This window comes from Trichomycterus rosablanca, chromosome 5 (assembly GCF_030014385.1).
Source record: "Trichomycterus rosablanca isolate fTriRos1 chromosome 5, fTriRos1.hap1, whole genome shotgun sequence".
Classification (NCBI taxonomy): Eukaryota; Metazoa; Chordata; class Actinopteri; order Siluriformes; family Trichomycteridae; genus Trichomycterus; species Trichomycterus rosablanca.
In genome coordinates, this window is record NC_085992.1 from 2,729,627 (window position 1) to 2,748,734 (window position 19,108).

The following is a 19,108-nucleotide window of genomic DNA, read 5'->3' on the forward strand; positions in this document are numbered from 1 at the left end:
CTAACAAGGCTTAGAAAATATGATTCTAGATGCAGCAACTATCTTACGGATATTTTCAACAATTAATGCAGCAAAGTCAGCAAAGTCTGGCCATCATATGTGACATGATGTAATATTAAACTTGCACACTGTGAGGATAAAATTTGTTCCGAGTTAAAAGTGTAAGCAGTCAGAAACAAGTTTAAACGTCCTGGTTTAATCAGCAGCCATTGCAATTACAATGAACGATAATTATTATTAGTTCTGAATTCACTAAACATCAATAGATATAAAATTAAAGCATCTTAATGTTGAACTATGGCGGCAAATAATAATAAAAATGATGGTTACGACCATATCAGCAAAAAAATGATACACTAACTACATTTACATTTGTGGCATTTAGCAGACGCTTCTATCCAAAGCAGCTTCCAGTTATTGGCGAAAGTAGCAGGAATTGATTTGGCAACCCTCTGATTACTAGTCCAGTACCTTAACCACTGATCTACCACTGTCCTAAACACATACTCCTATTGTTCTGAGTGCCCAGGCTACTTATTTGTACATCGCTGTTATGAAGGTTAAACACACACACGCAGAGGAAGCAGCAGGCAGTTTTGCTGAGAATAATAAAGCAGCCAAAACAAATAATCTATGGCTTTTTCAGACAACATGGGGGCTTTGTAGCGACAACACATTTCTGTTCTTTTCTCGAATAACAGATGCAGTCATTTTCCAGCAGAAATTTAGTGGCGCAGAACATGACTACCGTACATGCACATCTAGTTTTGGTAGAATAGAACTGAGAGCCTCTGGATTGCTACTGTTATTGCACTACATTTTATCCCTAGTTTTGTAGGATACTTTCATTATTATATATGTCATTATTAATGTACAAATTACAAATACAGCAAAAAGATGAGTGGCTCAGGCCAGCAAGAAAAATAACCTATATACCTGTATGTAACAGTGGGCCCATATTTTACATTTCCATAAATATTTAAGTAAATAAATAAAACAGTGGCTTCTTTGACTCTTTTCTGAAGCACCACTCTCAGTTATAAAAATAATTATTATTTTAAATAAACAAAGGAAAGTGAGAGTTATGTGAAAATGAAGACAATATTGAAGTGGGCGCGCATTATTGTGGCAGCTGAAAGCTTCATCAGCTTAACTGCTTATATAAATGAGGCAGGCGCTTCGTTAGCAAACAGACAAAGGACAATTAGGATCCATGCTGTTAATGGATAATGTTCTAAGAGGTGTGCTGCAGGGTATCACTCAGGCCAGTCTGAATTAACACGCCAATGTGAACTCATGATGATGACTAATGTATTTTTATTCATTCACTCTAATAGGGATTACTGATAAAACGGTTATGCTGTTTGTCTTATATATTAAAGCTCTTTGTCTCTGATATCAAAGCTGTCGCAGCGGTAGCTGACCCGCAACTCATGCAAGGCATTTTCGTACCTGTCAGTCTCCATTTGGCGTGACTAACGTAACAACAATCTACAATCCCTCAGATAAGCGGCGATGGTTGGGAGCTACTGGCTGTGCTTCTGTGAAATTGACATTTGAAAAGACTAACCGATGACAGGCCTGACATTTTGACAATCTGTTTCCACCCAACTGTGTGAGGAACAAGGTTTTCCTCTTTAACCCAGACACAGGCAATGCAGCTTCGCCGGTTGTCCACCGCATCGCATGTAATTACAGACTGCTGGGTGTCTAAGATGAAAGGAGGGAAGAAGGGAGGAGAGAGAGCAGATTAAAGATGAGTGGACCCTATTACAGCGGGTCAGGGTTGTCATCCGCCTCTCGATCTTCGACCCACAGTTTCAGAAAATGAACAGCTTCACTTTGATTACACTAGACACTGCAATGCCTCAGGCACGTATTCATATTGTACCTTTATATAAATACCTGTGCATAAAAGAAGGGAAATAAGGCAAAGAAAACTATCACATTTAATCTGTTATTTTTGCATGTTTTGGTAGGACTAGAAGATGATTATAAAACGGATAGTTCCGGTCCTAAAATCTGATTGGCTGAGCCGCGATCGAAGCCGTTGTAAAATCCCCGATATACGCACACCTATAAGTCATGTACTATACATGGAAATGTCCAGATTAATATAAACAGTAATCCTAATCACTAAGCGGGTGTTTCGTCCAAGAAATAGTGTAATAGTGTTTGTGGAGGAATGTTTATTGTCAGTCTCTCGTGGCTTATTGCTTTATTAGCTAATGATCAAACATTTTGTGGATTGTTTTCAAGATCACTGTATGAAATGTTGAAAAAAATATGCATTTCAGTCCCAGTTATCTCTCCCTATCATCCATGTATCTCTTGCACAGTGTTATTTATTTAAACTATTTTCAAAACAAATTGAGGAGTTTTCATTTTTCAGGTCAGAAACTCATCACACCACCTAACATGATTCATGGTTGACAGCTTTTTTAATGCACAGGGAAACAGCTATGTTAGACTTCAAATGCATCTTCACATTTAGCCTTTACCCTTCTACACTTCTATTTGGTAAAAAGTTAGAAAAATGCTTGGTGAATTAATTCCTTATCTATATAAATACACGAAGCGGGATATTCCGCTTGCACACCAGCACAACTCCTCGGTTCGAAACTCGGTGTTGCCTCTGGTCGGCTGGGCGCCATCTAGCGGGCATAATTGGCAGTGCCTGCAGCAGATACTAATTGGCCACCGTATCTGCAGGGTGGGGGCCGGACTATGTGTGGGTGGGTGGGTGGGTCTTCATACGCTGTGTAAGGTCCCTGATTGGCGGAAGAGACGCCTGTGCAGGATGCAGGGGCGAGAATAGGAGGGCTGTACACGTGTCGGAAGAGGCGTGTACAGTGACGTGCTCTCCTCGGATGCAATCTGGTATCTCTGGTAGCAGCGGAGGACAAAATTGAGGCGCTAAATCAGGAGGAAACTGGGGAGAAAATGCATTAAAAAAAAAAAATAAATAAATACATGTCAAACAAATTCTCTCCTGACACAGTTAGAGCCTATTACAATTGTAATTACAATAGTTTTACCTAATCATGATTATTAAACACGATTATCTGGCTTCACAATCCTACATTTTTTGCATAATCTTTTTAAGGCATTAGTAAGAAATAGAAATGCATCCACACATGTTACACACGTAAGCGACCTGTGATGATTAGAATATTTTTCTAATATTCTAGTCTCCTAAAAACTACTACAATCTGTTTGTCTTTGCTGGTGACTTCCTAACTCCCAAATGCAAGTAAAAAATAATTTGGTGGCTCTTAATTGCCTCCGAGTGTGAGTAAGTAAGGAAATGGGTAAGTGCGTGGTGCATTGCAATGGGTTGCTGCTCTGTCCAGAGTGTATTTCTGGGTAGATTTTAGACCCACCACTAAGATTTCATGTTATGACAAGTGTTTTTATGATGTGGATGTAGTTTTTTAATTAAAATGTAGGCATTTTGGCTTCATTTATTTTCTCATGAATTTTTCTTTGACCACTAAAACTATAAACATTCTCTATTTTGGATTTTTGACAGATGAGGCACTTGGGGTTATAGTTTATTTTATTGCAACTGTAACACCTTGTTAATTTTAACTATGCTATGTGTGCAGTACATTTAGTTAAGAGTTAGAGTTTCTCCAAGAATGTTCAAGGTTTTGGAAATCTTCCTCTTCCCACTGCTCTTCTGCTGCAGTGAAATGATCTCCACTCTATATTTTTCACCATGGTTGCACCACACCTTGAACACTTGAATCTCTGGGATGTGTTTTTATAACACATCTCAGCCGAAGCAAATTAAGGCTGGTTTTTGAGTCCCAATGGTTTCATCATGCTGCAACCCAACTTTAGGTCCTACAGACTAGCAGTAGATTTTAAGTTCAGCAATATTCTGTAGGCGTTGAAAAATTGTGACATGACGGTATTAATAAAATATTCTGCTACTCTAAAATACCAATTTTTTCATATATATTTTAGTTGGATGATTTTTTTGCAATACCGTTGGGCATCACAGTACACATTACCTTTATAAACTCCCCACACAGAGATTAAGGCTGTCATGTTTAGAGCGCTTGGTCCATGCCTCAGTGGCCAAAACATGCAAAGTCTGCAAATCTATGTATGCTATTACACATATAAACTGGAGTGAGTGCCTAGACGAGGCATGTAATCCACTTTAACAGAGTTAGCAAAATCGTTTAAACGGATTTAGTTGTTGCGCCAAATTCAATTACAGCTCCAGTTCACAAGCAAGAGTTCCAAATACTTAGGCAGTCAATTCCCTCTGATAAGTTTCTCATTTTGAAATGCACACATCAACTAATCTATGTTATCACAATAAAAATTTATATATATTTATATATTTTATATTTACATTTTTCTGTGCTTCGTGCGTTAGCTTTTTTTTTACAGAGAATCACTATATTGTTTTTAAAAGACTCTTTCGACGCTAATACTGTTAATGGAAATGCACCATTTTCTATCTGTCATGCGAGATTAAAGCCTCCATTATATTTTAGATCGCTTAATTCATACGAATAATATGAGGCAGTTTTCGAACATTTGTGCGTGTGCATTGTTTAATACCATTTTTGCCTCAAGCTTGGATCCAATTCAACCATCACTACCCCCTGCAGTGTTCAGCGATATAATTGTCACTTACCACGATTTTTAGAACAATGAAATTCTTTTGTTTCGGCGATTCAAAATTTGAATTCAAAATGAGAAAAATGAGGGTGGAAGGAAGGAAGGAAGATAATTCGGTAGTCTGTGTGGTTTCTATTAATTTTGTGCTATTTTGTTATATCTTTCCATTAAACGGTGCCAAGACACAAGTTGAATGTGGTGTGGCACACAGCTGGGCTCCAGAGAGGCAGATGGTGACAGACAGCTGGTTCTCACCTGGCACAGAAAGTCACTGCAAGATAGAGGAGTGAGACGGCACCCTGCGATGCCACCCTGGGTCAGAGGATGAGCTCATGGGAATATAAGAAGCAACAATAGCTACATATAGAGTGTCGATGTCAAACTGAAAAGCTTGCAGCACATTATCACCCAAGGCAAGGGCAATTTTCACTTCCACACTCTTCTGCATCTCAATGGAATAGACAAGAAATTGCTGCCAAAGACGCTGCATGGCTCGATTGCATCATGACTTTCTTTCCTCACTAAGAAATGTGCACTTTTCTAGGAGATGTTCAAATCCGGAAAAATACAAGTAAATGCATAATACACTGCAGCGGGACTGCAGAGCAGAAACAGAGCAAAATAACCATTCTACCTTTCAAAAAACATCTCTCATTTGCTTTCACTGAAAATGTATTTAACACTGATGCAATGCAAGCAGATAATTATGTGTTCAAATAAAGATTTTCAGAGAAAATGTGACAAGCATGCAAACTAAATGAGTAGGTAGTAGCAATCTCGTAGTTCGAATGCGTAACTCTGATAGAAAGATTCAGATCCGCCTGCATATGCAGGTCGCAAGCACTACTATGAGAAACACGTGAAAAAATGAACAAGTGCCAATTAGTTGTTCATTTCCATTCATTAAGCCAACATGCTAAAATCATTACAGTCAGTCGATCAGAACCAAACGTGCAGTGCTGTTCAGAAGCGTACAAACCCGCTTCTGAAACCCTGTTACTGTCTCAACCAAGGACATTCTTAAGAAACCCAAAGAAAGAACCTAATTTTGATGGCTAGTAGGAAGCACAGAAGAAAAAACAAACAAACAGAGGTAGTTGCTCTTGAACAACAACATACATTCTCTACTTTCAATTCATGCTGGTTTATTCATTTTGATTTCTAGTTCAATTCTTCAATGTCATCCTTTCACCCCTAACCTTCACTCTCTTTAACAGGGCCAGGAAAATGTTTTAACAATTTTAACATCAATCAGTCTATCATCTGCTTGTTGTTATATAACACAACACCAAAACAACTTTCATTTTTCTTTTGACAGAAAAAGAAACAATCTATGTCCAGGACTGTTCAGAAATAACTATAACATTGCAGTATTGATTTTTTGTCTGAAGGCCTTCCTGTCATAAGATTTTTTAAGCACTTTCATATGTTTTCTATCCATCTCGGTAATACAAATCAAGCTGAAGTGTTATATTTAAGTCATTTTTACATTTAGAGACGTGAAGCACCACTTGTTTAATTTTCCTCATTTTAACAAAAGCTTTCTATTGTCACAATTTTAAAAAACATAAATTGAATGTCTCCTAATGAAACAGCAGGAGCGCAATGGTTAAGGTACTGAACTAGTAATCAGAGGGTTGCTGGGTCAAGCCCCACCACAGACAATTTGCCACAGTTGTGTCCCTAAGCATGGCCTTTAACCCTTAATTGCACAAACTGCATTTAGTCATAATTGTAAGTTTGGATAAATGCATCTGCTAAGTGTAGCCAAAATCTTCTACTACTCTTCTATTTCACTGTAAATAAAATAAGAAGTATAAATTATGATTTAAAAATATTATACTTTAGAAATGTGTGTGTGTGTGTGTGTGTGTGTGTTAAGAAAAATAAATAGATAAATAAATAAATAAATAAACTCTGTTTTTTCACAACACCTCTGGTGCACCTTTCAATCACAAACTTTAATTGTGTTCAGTGTGATCCTGTATAAATAAAACCTTTTGTTTTGCCTTGTTTTCTTTTACACGGATATCATCTAAATCAGCTCTGTAATCCGCTTGCTAATTTAAGATAAGCAGAGTTGGTGCACAGCTCTAATAAATAATACTAATAATAATTATTATAATAATAATAATTCATCTGTATAAAAAGTGAATGCAAACCTTTAATATTTTTACAGCCGCACGCTTATGCCTGAAACCATGGATAAAATTGAACCCTAAATATAATATAAACTCTGTAGTATAAATATATACCTATGATAACACGCAACTAGGATAAACAAATTGATACTGCTCCCTAACTACTATTATGTCTCAGTGCACAGGAACAGAACGATAGTGGCCACTTCACTGGGCAGACAAAAATCCCAGAAGCCAAATGTCAGTGCAGCAGCTTGAGCCTCTGTAGAATTCATGTCCATGTTTAGAATAGTGCTGCAACGATTAGTCGACGTAGTCGATAACGTCGACTATAAAAATATGTCGACGTGGAATTTCATTGTCGACTAGTCGTTGTTGATGCAATGCCCTAAAGGGACTGCAGGGGGCGCAGCATCGCTTCCATGGCGCAGCGGGGAGTTTATGAAGACAGAGAGGCAAAGATAAAGAGACTGAAACTTTCTAAAGTATTTCAGCCAAAATAACCCAAAGAAACGAGCTGAACACAGACACTACAGAGCAGAGTCGTGGTTTCACGCCAGCAACACGGTGAAACGCCTTGCAGCCGTGATGAGCAGCGTTATTACGGTAAGTTTTTACACCGCTTTGTGCTTTAACCAACGTAGTTAATGTTTGTTAATGCTAGAGTACTTGTCGGAAAACTATCTAAGAGTTCACTATTTTTCAGGTTTGTTAGCTAGCTAACGCATTAAGTGCAATAGTTAATCAGTCATTTATATGAGTAACGTTATATAACTTAACATTATAGCCTAACGTTACCCTGTCTCCTCTTCCATATTTTTTGCTCTCGTTAATAAGAGCATTCATTCTAAATAATAAGCCTCCTCCACTTAATGATAGCTAGTTAGCTCAGCAGATAATTCAGTTAAGATATTTAACCTGTTATGATTTAGTTGGCATAGCCAGTACACTATTTGTAATAAACTATGATACACAGCCTTCAGTTTGTGATCATTAATACAGCTTTCTCTTTTGTGCTTTCTATTAATAGCACTAAGCAATGGAGTGTGGATGAGAAGAGAAGAGGTTCATGAACCCCTCAGATGGCTGAGATCTTCACAGACAGCATTCACATGTTTCTCAACGACATGTTATAAATGTTTTTGACTTCCAGAGTGATAACTTCTGAAACAACAGTTTCTAATGCTGTCCAAAGCTTTCTTATTTCATTGAATTTTTTTTATTGTGATTGTGTATTAATGTTTCAAATATATTTAATTAAACTATCAAGCTTAAGTTTCATATTCATGTTTCATGGGTCATTATTTTAATTTGATATTGGAACTTAAATAACATAACAGGGTTTTATGTAAAGGCAGAGATGGAGGGTATGACATAAATAATCGCTGACTAGTCGACTAATCGAAAAAATAATCGTCAGATTAGTCGACTACTAAAATAATCGTTAGTTGCAGCCCTAGTTTAGAAGCAGGATTACAGAGGTTTCTTACTGTTTACCACCTAAACTTTTATTTCTTAACTCTGAACCATCTCTCTAATTAGGGTTACTTCTGCCTGAAAGCAGATTAAATATCTAGAGAGAATGGGCTTCTGTCCTGCTCTTTTCGTGGCCTTGATCCATGGAGAATTTGTTTGGGCTGTGTTATTTGGGGTTTCAAATAAGAAATACCATTTACCACCAATTGCGTAATCAGAGTTTATCCATAATTTAAAGCTTCAGCACACATAGCCATGTCTGTGTAGATGCCTGGCCGGCCAGTGGCACAGCTGAGATTCAAACCCGGGTATGAGAGATGGTATCATGATAGTTTGCAGTGGTGGCCAAGCGCTCAAAAAACAATGACCTTAAATAAATAAGTGATAGTAGTATAACCTGAACTAACTATGATGTTGCTTTTACAGAAATAGATGAAGACAATTTATTTATAATGACAGCTCTGTGTTGCTGTCTAATCCTCTAGATTAACTTTTAAGCCTTTTTATTTATTTCTGTTGATACAATATATGTACTGACTTAATGTCTCTGATAAATGCAAGAAAGAAACTCTTTATACTTAAAGAGTACTATACTTATATTACTATACTATACTTATACTATAAATTATTATTGGGTCACTAAGGTGAAGCTCACTTGGCAAATCTAGTACATAACAAAAATCTGCTCTTTCCCTACTGAAGAAAACATATAGCTTAAATCATGTTGTTTCTAAATACTGTCAGATGAAGACAATAGAGTAAAAAAGAATAGAACAAAGTAGAGAATAGAATAGAATTCTGATTGCCATTTATGTAAAACAACCCAGTGCAACAAGCTGTCTTTTCCTGTTTGTTTCTTCCTCCTCAGTGTCTTAATTAGGGCAACACGATTAAAACATTGCAGTCCTGAGTCAGCAGACGGTCCACAGAGGATTGAGTGATCTCCCATGCCTCTTATAGATATCTCCAACTACAATTAAACAAACTTCTCCTAAAGGCTGGCACACATGTGTGATCAATACAGATTGAATCCACAGCATTACTTGTGAAATACCAATGTGATTAAGGCTTTACAGTGAAGGATAAACCACAAGCACTCACTTTTGATGGCCATACGTAGTGACCGACCGTCACTTAAGAACACCCACTCATTTTGGATGAATGACTCAAGATGGGTAATAAAAATGTCTGAATGATTAATTCACCTAATCTCACACTAACAATAATAAAAATATATACACATACTGAGCACTTTATTAGAAACATCTGTCTCGTACATACATTCATTGGCCATTTTATGGGCTACACCTGTCACAAAGATGCAACTTGTGTGTACACGATTACTAACTGTAGACCATATGTTGTTCTGTACACTTTGTCTACCCCATCTACCACATCCATCAATGAAAAAGGACCCCCAGAGCACCCCCACTGACCAGATGCTACTGTCAGCACTGCAATAACACTAACAAGGTGATGATTGGCAGTGTGTATTGTACTGAGTGCCCCGAGTGCAGCAGTGAGTACATTCATATATGCCATGTTCTAGGTACAGTGGTGACTCTTCCAAAAAGTGTCCAACCTAGTGTCATTTTGCCAATGTTGAATCAAAGACTAAATCAGAAAGAAACAACAAAACCAAAACACAAATTAAAGAAACTAAAAATGTAATCCATTAAAGAGTTGCCTGAAGGATTATTAGCTACATTAGCCAAAAGCACACCTTAGTGAGCTTTTCTTCTTCTTTATAGAAGGTGCCCAGTCATGCTGGAACAGGAAAGGGTCTTCCGTAAACTGTTGCTGCATAGTTACACTTAGCAATTGTAGTGGCTAAACACTTGAATTCAAAAATAAGGAGGGGTGTCCCAATACTTTTGTCCATACAGGGTATATAAACTGTTAAAAATGCACATCAATGTTAAAAATTATGTTAAAAATGCACATCTAATTAAGTGGTCTGTACTGGAATAAATAAAAAGAGTGTTTTGTTGTTGTTTTTTTTCTACGGCTCTATTGCATACTACTGAGGCTCTTGTCTGCTGGGTGAGAACAAATTTAAAAAAAAACTCATGGCCTGGACACAAAATTCACATAATAATGTCCCAGGAAACCTGGCTAGTGATTTGTCCAACCCCTATAATAAACTGTACGGTCCATGTATACATATTATATTTCACTATAGTACCTATCAGACGCTTTGTGCCAGTATATTAAGTAGAGCAACTCTATAAAACACCGTATTAACCAATGGTAAACAACTTCCAGTTTGCTTGTACATAACTGCAATGCATGTGCATGATGTTAACTATACAGGAACCATGAGAGAAAGTTTACACGGAAACAACATTGCACTCACTGCAGTTTCTTCATAAGAGGTTGTAAACTAAAGCCCAAATGAGTCTGTCTAAACAATACAGTAATAAAGGCGGATTTTTTGACAATAATGATTGCATGAGGCACAATATAATAAAGAGACGCAGAACTGCATGACAGCTATTATTAAATTCTTTGGGTTTCTTGCTAAATGAGGAAAAGGTGTAATAAAGAAAACAAATGGCGCATATTGATAATCAATCCCGATGAGAGCGGTGCAGTCGCAATCCATCAGGGAGTCGGCGCTCACAAAATGCCCTCACAAGCTCAGCAGCTGCTCTCTGCTATGTTGAATCAAGCAATTTATGTACACAACCAGCCTGGGCTGGAGTTTCTTTTTCCAAAATAAAAAAGTCATTTAATGTTGATAAATATATTCAATAAAAAACAAATTACCTGCAGCAGGCATTCGCCTGTGTCTCGCTGCCCCCATTTATCCTTAATTACAATGTCTCTATTCCTCTCTCTCTGTACCTCCAGACTTCCCCTCTCGTTTCCCCCTCTTTTCCCTCTACCTTACTCTTTCTTTCTTTCTCTAGCTGCTTCATCACCCTATTGATCTCCTAATTGTGTTGTATGGCACCTGTTCCCAGGCCTACTGCAACATATTTTCTTTAACGTAAAGATCATCATCTGCAATAAAAGCCGCTAAAAGGACGTCAGACACATCTGAATACGGAAACAGAGCTGTAGATCTGCCATTAGCAAAAACTAACACAGTTACAAGCACAATGGGCTCCGATTTCAATAAAGCCTGTCTCGAATGAACTCGATTTAGAGACACCTCGAGTGCGATTGAGCTCCTTGGGCAGCTGAGATTTTGAGACGGCTTTTCCAGGAATACACAACAGCCATAAAGACACATTAAAGACAAAAACGAATAAGAAAATATGGTGTCTGCACAGAATAAATATTCAGCACATTTTTATTTGCCATCTGTTTAAGTCTTGTAAACTCGTTTTAATCGATGTACAATAGCAGTGTGTTGTAGATAAGGATGCCGAATATTCTTTATATGTGCAAAGGTTTGGCAAAAAAGAAAATAATTTTGTTTGGATCATCTTCATGTACGTGTGTGTGCGTTTGTGTGTGTGATTAGCAACTTGATTGATTCTATTTTGGCAAATAAAATTAATAAGTAATTTAATTAAAAAAAATTATTAAAGTAAAGAAATTACATTAATTTAAAAGTGTAGGTATTTAAATTAAATAATAATATTTAAAAGCTTTGCCAGACAAAGATCCTTTTTAAATGCAAATTAAAATGTAATGTCTTACCTTAAAGTGTTTTACCAAAAATAACTTTAAAGTTTACCAATTTACAAAAAGCTTTCTAAGTGAATCGGTCAACTGTCATAGGACATAAATACAAGCAATGTAGCGACTGGGCGATGGTATATTTGCACATCTGTACATGCACCAATAATGCTGATGGGTACATGCGCATTTTGCAACATACTGTGATATTTACATACTGTCTTTACCAAGGTGCTCCCAGCTTAGTATTACCAATATATTCAAATATGAAAAACAATAAATTTATGTCATCATCTTACTGTTCAGACTGAATACAGGTAAAAAAAAAACTGCAAATCAATGCCGTCTTTTTGCAAACTGGAGGTTACAATTCTCATATCGAAGAGTGTTTACTTAATAGGACTATAACAAATTTTTATAAATGTATTTTTAATCAATACAAACAATACATGACCACAATTCCTCCTTTATAGTGAGGTAATATACATGATACTGGCTCCAAAAAGAAAGAAGCACAGGTATCAGTGTGGATTTGTTAGTACACTAAGTTGCCAGTTTATATGATGCAATCCCGTATTCAGTAACCTGATTAAACTCAGTTAATTTAGTTTACTAGGTGGTAATTTCCCCAGTGAATACTGCAGACCTAAATAGGTGCGTTTTATGACATTGTTTACACTTTACAACAGATATAGGGAATAAGAAAAACAAGCGCAGAGTAAATTATATGGAGTGAACCCAAACTGATATTCAGGGTGCAGTAACGCGGTCATTTAGCCTTCCAGAAATATTGACCAAAAATGGATAACAATACTGATCAATTATTATTATTTTTATTTAATTAACATTTTGGCGCCACTCAAGATTTTCTGTTCGATAATGCTGATAATGCGGTACATTACAGGGTGTTTCACTTTTATCTTAGTTCCTTGTCAAATACAAATTTTTCAGAAGTTGTATTTAATGTTTTTAAATGAACTCTTTAGGCAGGTACAAAATTTAAAAGCAACAAAGAATTTTTAAAGCGTTCATTAAAAAGCATTAAAAACTGATATGACTTTTACTTCGCATCTGAAATAACATTTAAAGTATTAATATTTGCATTCTAAAAGCGTGTAAAAGTATAAATGTATAAAAATCTTAATTCATTTCACCACGCAGAAAGTGTGGTACAGTCATACTTATATGGTAAAAAAATATTTTGAAAGTTTTGGAAAGTGTTTACATGCATAAGACACAACAAAGATCATTTTATAATATTTTATACACATGAATTAAAACACTGAATATTGGGCCAAACTTTTGTACCACTCTGAGCTCAAACCACCTGACATGGTGAACTATAACCCTAAATTACTATTATTTTAGGCTTTGTGGAAATGCTGTTTACCTTGTCACTGCACCACAACACTACTGTACTTAGGGAAAAGGCATAACCTTTAAGGCGGCACAAATGTACTATCAAGTAAATTTAAATTATGTGTAGAAGCGTACAGTAAACGTGTGTAGATTATAAATTGTACTATATTCTGATTCTATTGTATTTTTAAATCTATTGTAAGCATTTTCATTTTATTTAGATATTAGTAAAGTGTGATAAAACTTCTGAATGTTAAATAACAATCATTAAAAAATAAAACTAGAGTTGTAATGTTTGATACTAAACACAAACTAAACAAAGTGCTTTCAGAAATGCTTTAAACAGATCAGTGGCAAACAGCCCACAGAGAAATGACAAGAAATACTAAATAGCAACTCTTGGTAAAATAAACTGTTACACACCTGTTGCTCACCAGCCTAAACAACACGCCCTGAGTTATCAACAGGTTCACTACATTCATTTATATTTAGAATCACATCTGACTTGTTGTTGCCACAAATGTTACATAAGGAAACAAAAAAAAAATAGAATTGAGTAAGCGGAGTACTGCATCCGCCAAAACTTGTAAGCACATTTTAATTAAACAACTTATCAATGTTTTAAAAGCTTTTAAATGTGAATAAAAATGCAAATTAAGTGTAAGATTTCTTTTCGTTAGCTTTGTAATCCAGTGAGCATGTTATTTCCTATTTGTCTTGGATTTTCTAATGTTGTATAAGCTTATAAATATAAGTTTTGCTAACTAAACATGTAACCAGTTACGGGAAAAAGCAACCACTAAAACTACTCATGTTATACACCTGCTTTTTTGGAAATCATTCACGTTTAGTGGAGCCTTGGGTTCAGAAAAGCCTTGAGTTGGCATCATCAGACAAATCATTGGGTAAATAATTATTATAATATAAACCCAGTTTACCATGGTAAAATGCTTACACTGTACTAGAGAGTTTTTTTCGATGTAAAAAAAAAAAAAGATAAATAAATTAACACAATTTAACACGCGCAAAGAAATAAAATATTGCGTTTATTCACATTTAAATGTGTACCTTATTTCATGGCTACTTCCTTACTTTCTGATTAGTATATTTTGTTAATGTAAAAAGTAAATTTAAGGTAATGCTTCGTCTCTTGTGTACTGATAGCTGGAGCCTACAAGAAGGTAAAACTCTAAGTTACCATTAGTAGGGTGACTTAATAAATTAACTTGTAAATTAAATTGCCACACCTTATACACCTGACTTAAGACCGAAACTATTCATATTATTTATATACCATAACTTATATGAATTTTAAGCTTATTAAGCTACAATCATCAATTCAAAGAACATTGTTACAACACTATGTCATGGTATTAAAAGCTTAATTTAACACAAAATACATGGAAATATTACAATAAAAATGCTGCAAATCATTCACAGGTATCTAGCCCACAAAAGCAATGTTAAGTAGTCTGAAGTTTAGTAAAGCTGTAAGCTGAGATCAACAGGTTGGCTAAATTAAATCTTTTAATCAAGTTGAACTCTTACAGAATATTTAAAGTATTAATGGGGCTAAGTCTTAATTTATGACATGACTTTAGGGCTTTGCCATACCGGGCAGAATTTGTAGACGTTAAATTAAGCATACTTAGCATTAACTCAAAAATCTTTCAGAACTACCAGAAAATGCATTAAAATGTTAATAAAGCTCTAAGGCTAACCAATTAACAATCATAAATTTCCTTTAGTTGTATTCAAAGTAAAGTAACACCAGTCCATACAAGTGCTGTAATGTCTGGAGTTAAGTAAAACTTTGTGTTGACAAACTGGTTGGCTAAATTAAAAGTTTTAATTACCAGTCAATATAACTGGCAGTGTAACAGATGTTTAAAGAAACATCTACAACTGCTTAAAAGTTACACCTTACACCTACTCAACTAGTAGGCTGACTAAAATATTGTCACCATGCACTGTAAGCCCGGATTTTATATCTAATCAAACATTTTTAGTACAACATACATCAATTATTGAAGTTTTTTTGCTCTACTATAAAATGCAAGTACATTGTACTCATTTCAGTACACATTTAGATGTGCTAAAAGATCTAAGTTTAATAAACAAAAAAAATGACTTTTCTATCAGATTAACTTAAAAAAGTTAAATTAAGGTAATTAAACAGAAAAACGCCCACCATTTACGTGTAAGCCCGCCTTTTTTCAGCTCGCTGTTGGTGAATCAGACAAAAAGGATTTTCTTGTGTTCGGGTAGCCATTTGTTTTAACTTTCGTAACCTGTTGTTGCAAATTACTTTTCATTTAAGGCTTTTTGCAAAAGTAAACGTGTCTTTCTTGAATGTCTTTTGCGAAGTGGAACCTTTGTAAACTAAGTCGACGAACATTTTCTTCCTGATTGTGCTGTTTTTGAGTAGCATGTACACCAGTCTGACGGGGCTTTTTTTATCTTCCGTTAACCCAACTCCAGTCTAATTGTGTTTAAAATAAATGATCTTTATGTTGACACTAAATAATTAATCAAACAGCGCTGCTTTATTTGTCGTATTTAGGCTACATGCTAGCATGCTAGCCTTCATACGAAGAAAAGAGTGTGCTGGCTTGCTTTATTTTACTCTTTAAATTAATGGTATTAATGTTGATATCAATACTTCTGTTTCTTGTTTCTTTGTTTTGTTTTAGAGAGCTGCCAGACAAACGTTAAGAAATCAGCTCGCTGAGAAACTGAATACAGGTTCATGGTTACTGTGAAGAGCTGTTTGTGCTTTCATCAGAACTTTATATACAGTTTGTACAGTTTCACGATGTTTCCTTGACATGTTGTATTTCAAGTAAATACCTCTGAAGTGAAATAAAAGAAAAAGAATTTCATTATTCTGTCTGTTTTTCTATAAACATTTGTAATTGATATGTAAAATGTAATTAACATGAAAACTAAGAAGAAATCAATATTTTTTTTTCAACTGAGCTCAAGATAATAAGTAGAATTATTGGGAAAAGCAGTTTGTATAACAAAGAAAAGAACGTTTAATCAACTTGCCTTTTAGGTGTAATAACTTAATGTTTTAAGTTATGCTAACTCAAGTTTTCATTATACATTACTTAACTTTTTTAAGGCAACCGGTTTCCTCAATTTTTTTAAGTACATTGAACTTATCCGGGCTTACAGTGATAAGCAATGTTAACTAGAAATGTTACAAATACCAGGCTGACTTTAATACAAAACAAAAAGTGTTAACGTATAAAATTGACTACAAATATCAACTAAATTGTCATTTTATTAGATATCTTTACCGTTTCAACTAAGGGTGTTCTTTCCTTAGACTTAGTTCCTTATTTAATTTGTATTTGATTTGTATTACTCATTTGATAAGTAACAAACTATGCTCAATAGCAAGAGCTAAACTTTCTTCCATTTAAAATGGCTATACGGTTCTCACTGATCAAAGATTGATTAATGGTTTATGTACGAGTATGTTCACATAAATCACCACAAAATAAAAAAAACCCTCCTGTTATGTTCGTTTCTCGTCAATTTGACACAGAGCATGTTTAATTATCCAATAGTGTCAGAAACCACAAAATCCCAATAATCATTGTTTATATCTCATTATTAACTCCTTCTGCTTGGCTTAATATGTGAAATCAATGAAGTTCCATACCAAAAAATACTTTTAACTATATCTTTTTAGATTTTGAAACATTAAGACATAACAGGAGGGTTAAATACAATGATGTGAATCACAACAGGTGAATAACCTAAATAGTTATTGTTAAGTGGAGTCATGAGTTTAGTGAAACCTTGAGTTGGCATCAACAGGTTGGCTAAATTATGTTTTACCATGAAGAATGTTCTCTGAATATGTTCATAAAATATTCCCTTTTTTTAACAAGGGCTAAATGTGAATTCATCTTTTAAATGGATGAAAGATAGTCATACCTGACAGTACTATTATGCTAACTTAAATTACACAAAAAGCTCAAATGAATGTAAATTTCGAGAGTATATCTAGTATAAAAGGTCGTTTTTAATATATTTTACCTTTAAAGAAGCTTGTAAAAACGCTTTTTGCTCCTCAGACTCGGATCCTCCGTCGCTATTAAAACCGCTTCACAAGTCTCTCTCTCAGCTCCCTCAACGCCAACGGTCACTAACGGTCGGTGCACGCGCTCCACTCACAAGAACATTCAAATTCAAAATCAAAACAGAACGTGGAGCCGCACGCGAGGTGAAGACGTTCGCCCTCACTCACTCACTCGTTCGGTCAGCGCGTGTGCAGAAGGGGGAATCGGCACGTGCCGGGAATCCAGCGCGCTCTACCGCTGACGGCTATGCTGCTGCTGCCGCCGCTGCAGGTAGTGGCGGTGTTCGCGCGCGCAGAACGAACACGTGCCGGCTGCGCACCGTAACTGACCAGCGGATCAGCTACAGTCAATGGGGAGGCGAGCGCGCACACACGCACGCGGGGGCGCACGCGGGAACATACACACGCGCGCGTATATAAGCAACGCACACTCGTATAGGACTCGTGAACAGCGACTGGTGTGTGTTTATAACCCGCGCACAAACACGGTGCGGCTATGGCAGTTTATTTACAACCAACATAAGCATACACCATGTGGTCAAAAGTATCTGGACGTCTCTTCTAACTGAGGTCAGGTGTTTCAGCTACCCCCACTGTTACCAGGTGTATAAAACAAGTTATATAAAATAAAGCAAATGCTTCCAACTGTGTGGCAACACTTTGGGGAAGAACCCTTACTGTCCCAGCCTGCTGTATCCTGTGTCCTGTTCCAGAAGACCAGTTTGTTGTAAAGCAGTGGTGAGCCAAACATTCTTATCCATCATTATTGCCTGACCCCACAAATGTTTTTTTTTTTTTTTTTTTGACAAAATAAGCACAATATCCCATAGACCAGGGGTGGGGAACCTCCGCCATATATTTCCTAGATTTTACTGTCTGGACTTTATGTAATTAATGCAATTTTGAGTTTTACTTGCTGGCTTTAGATGAGACGTCACACTGAAATTATGATAAGGTAAGTCTGAGATCAAATATAAACACTACATACCATCAGCATCATGTATTTATGAAGCCTATATTATTTGGCTGTATGTTGCATCATTGTAGTCTGTGGCCCGTGACCAGATATATAATTATTAATCTGGCCCTCAGTGGGTAAAATGTTCCCCACCCCTGCCATAGACACACTGAACTCTTGTGAAAAGCCTCCTCAGAGGAGTGGAGATTTGGTTTTTGGATTTAGATGTCCAACAAATTCAAAGTCAGGTGTATGAACATATCAGAATGATCAACCTTGGTAAAACATACACCATGTGGCCAAAAGTATCTGGACATCTCTTCTAACCAAGTTCAGGTGTAACCGAGTCAGCTACTCCCACTGTTACCAGGTGTATAAAAGAAGTTATATAAAATAAAGCAAATGCTTCCAACTGTGCGGCAGTTTCCAGCATTACGGTGTCCCTGTACACAAAGCAAGTTCCAGAAGGGCATGGATTGACCGGTTTGTTGTGAAGAAACTCCACTGGTCTTTCTACCACAACTCTGATCATAATCTTACATTTGGAACACAGTAATTAAAACATCAATGGTGAGCCAAACCTTCTTCTCTCACCCACCATTATTGCCTGACCCCACAGATGCTCTTTTGACAAAACAGGCACAATATCCCATATCCCAATATCCCATGGAGGCTGTTAATTGTTGTAGCCTAGCGGTTAAGTTACTGGACTAGTAATCAAAAGGTTGCAGGTTCAAGCCCCACCACTGCCAGGTGGTCACTGTTGGGCCCTTAAGCAAGGCCCTTAACCCTCAATTGCGTAGACAG

The 19,108-nt window shown here is 36.2% G+C and overlaps 1 protein-coding gene across 11 annotated transcripts in view; it reads right to left on the reverse strand.

Annotated features, from left to right (window-relative positions):
* The window catches only part of tenm3 (teneurin transmembrane protein 3), an 861,875-nt gene extending 844,241 nt beyond the window's left edge, over nt 1-17,634 (reverse strand). For all 11 annotated transcript variants that reach the window (XM_062995505.1, XM_062995517.1, XM_062995516.1 and 8 more), the window contains exon 1: nt 17,301-17,634. The gene's annotated coding sequence lies outside the window, so the exon portion shown is untranslated. The remainder of the gene's footprint in view (nt 1-17,300) is intronic.
* Between the last annotated feature and the right edge of the window lie 1,474 nt (nt 17,635-19,108).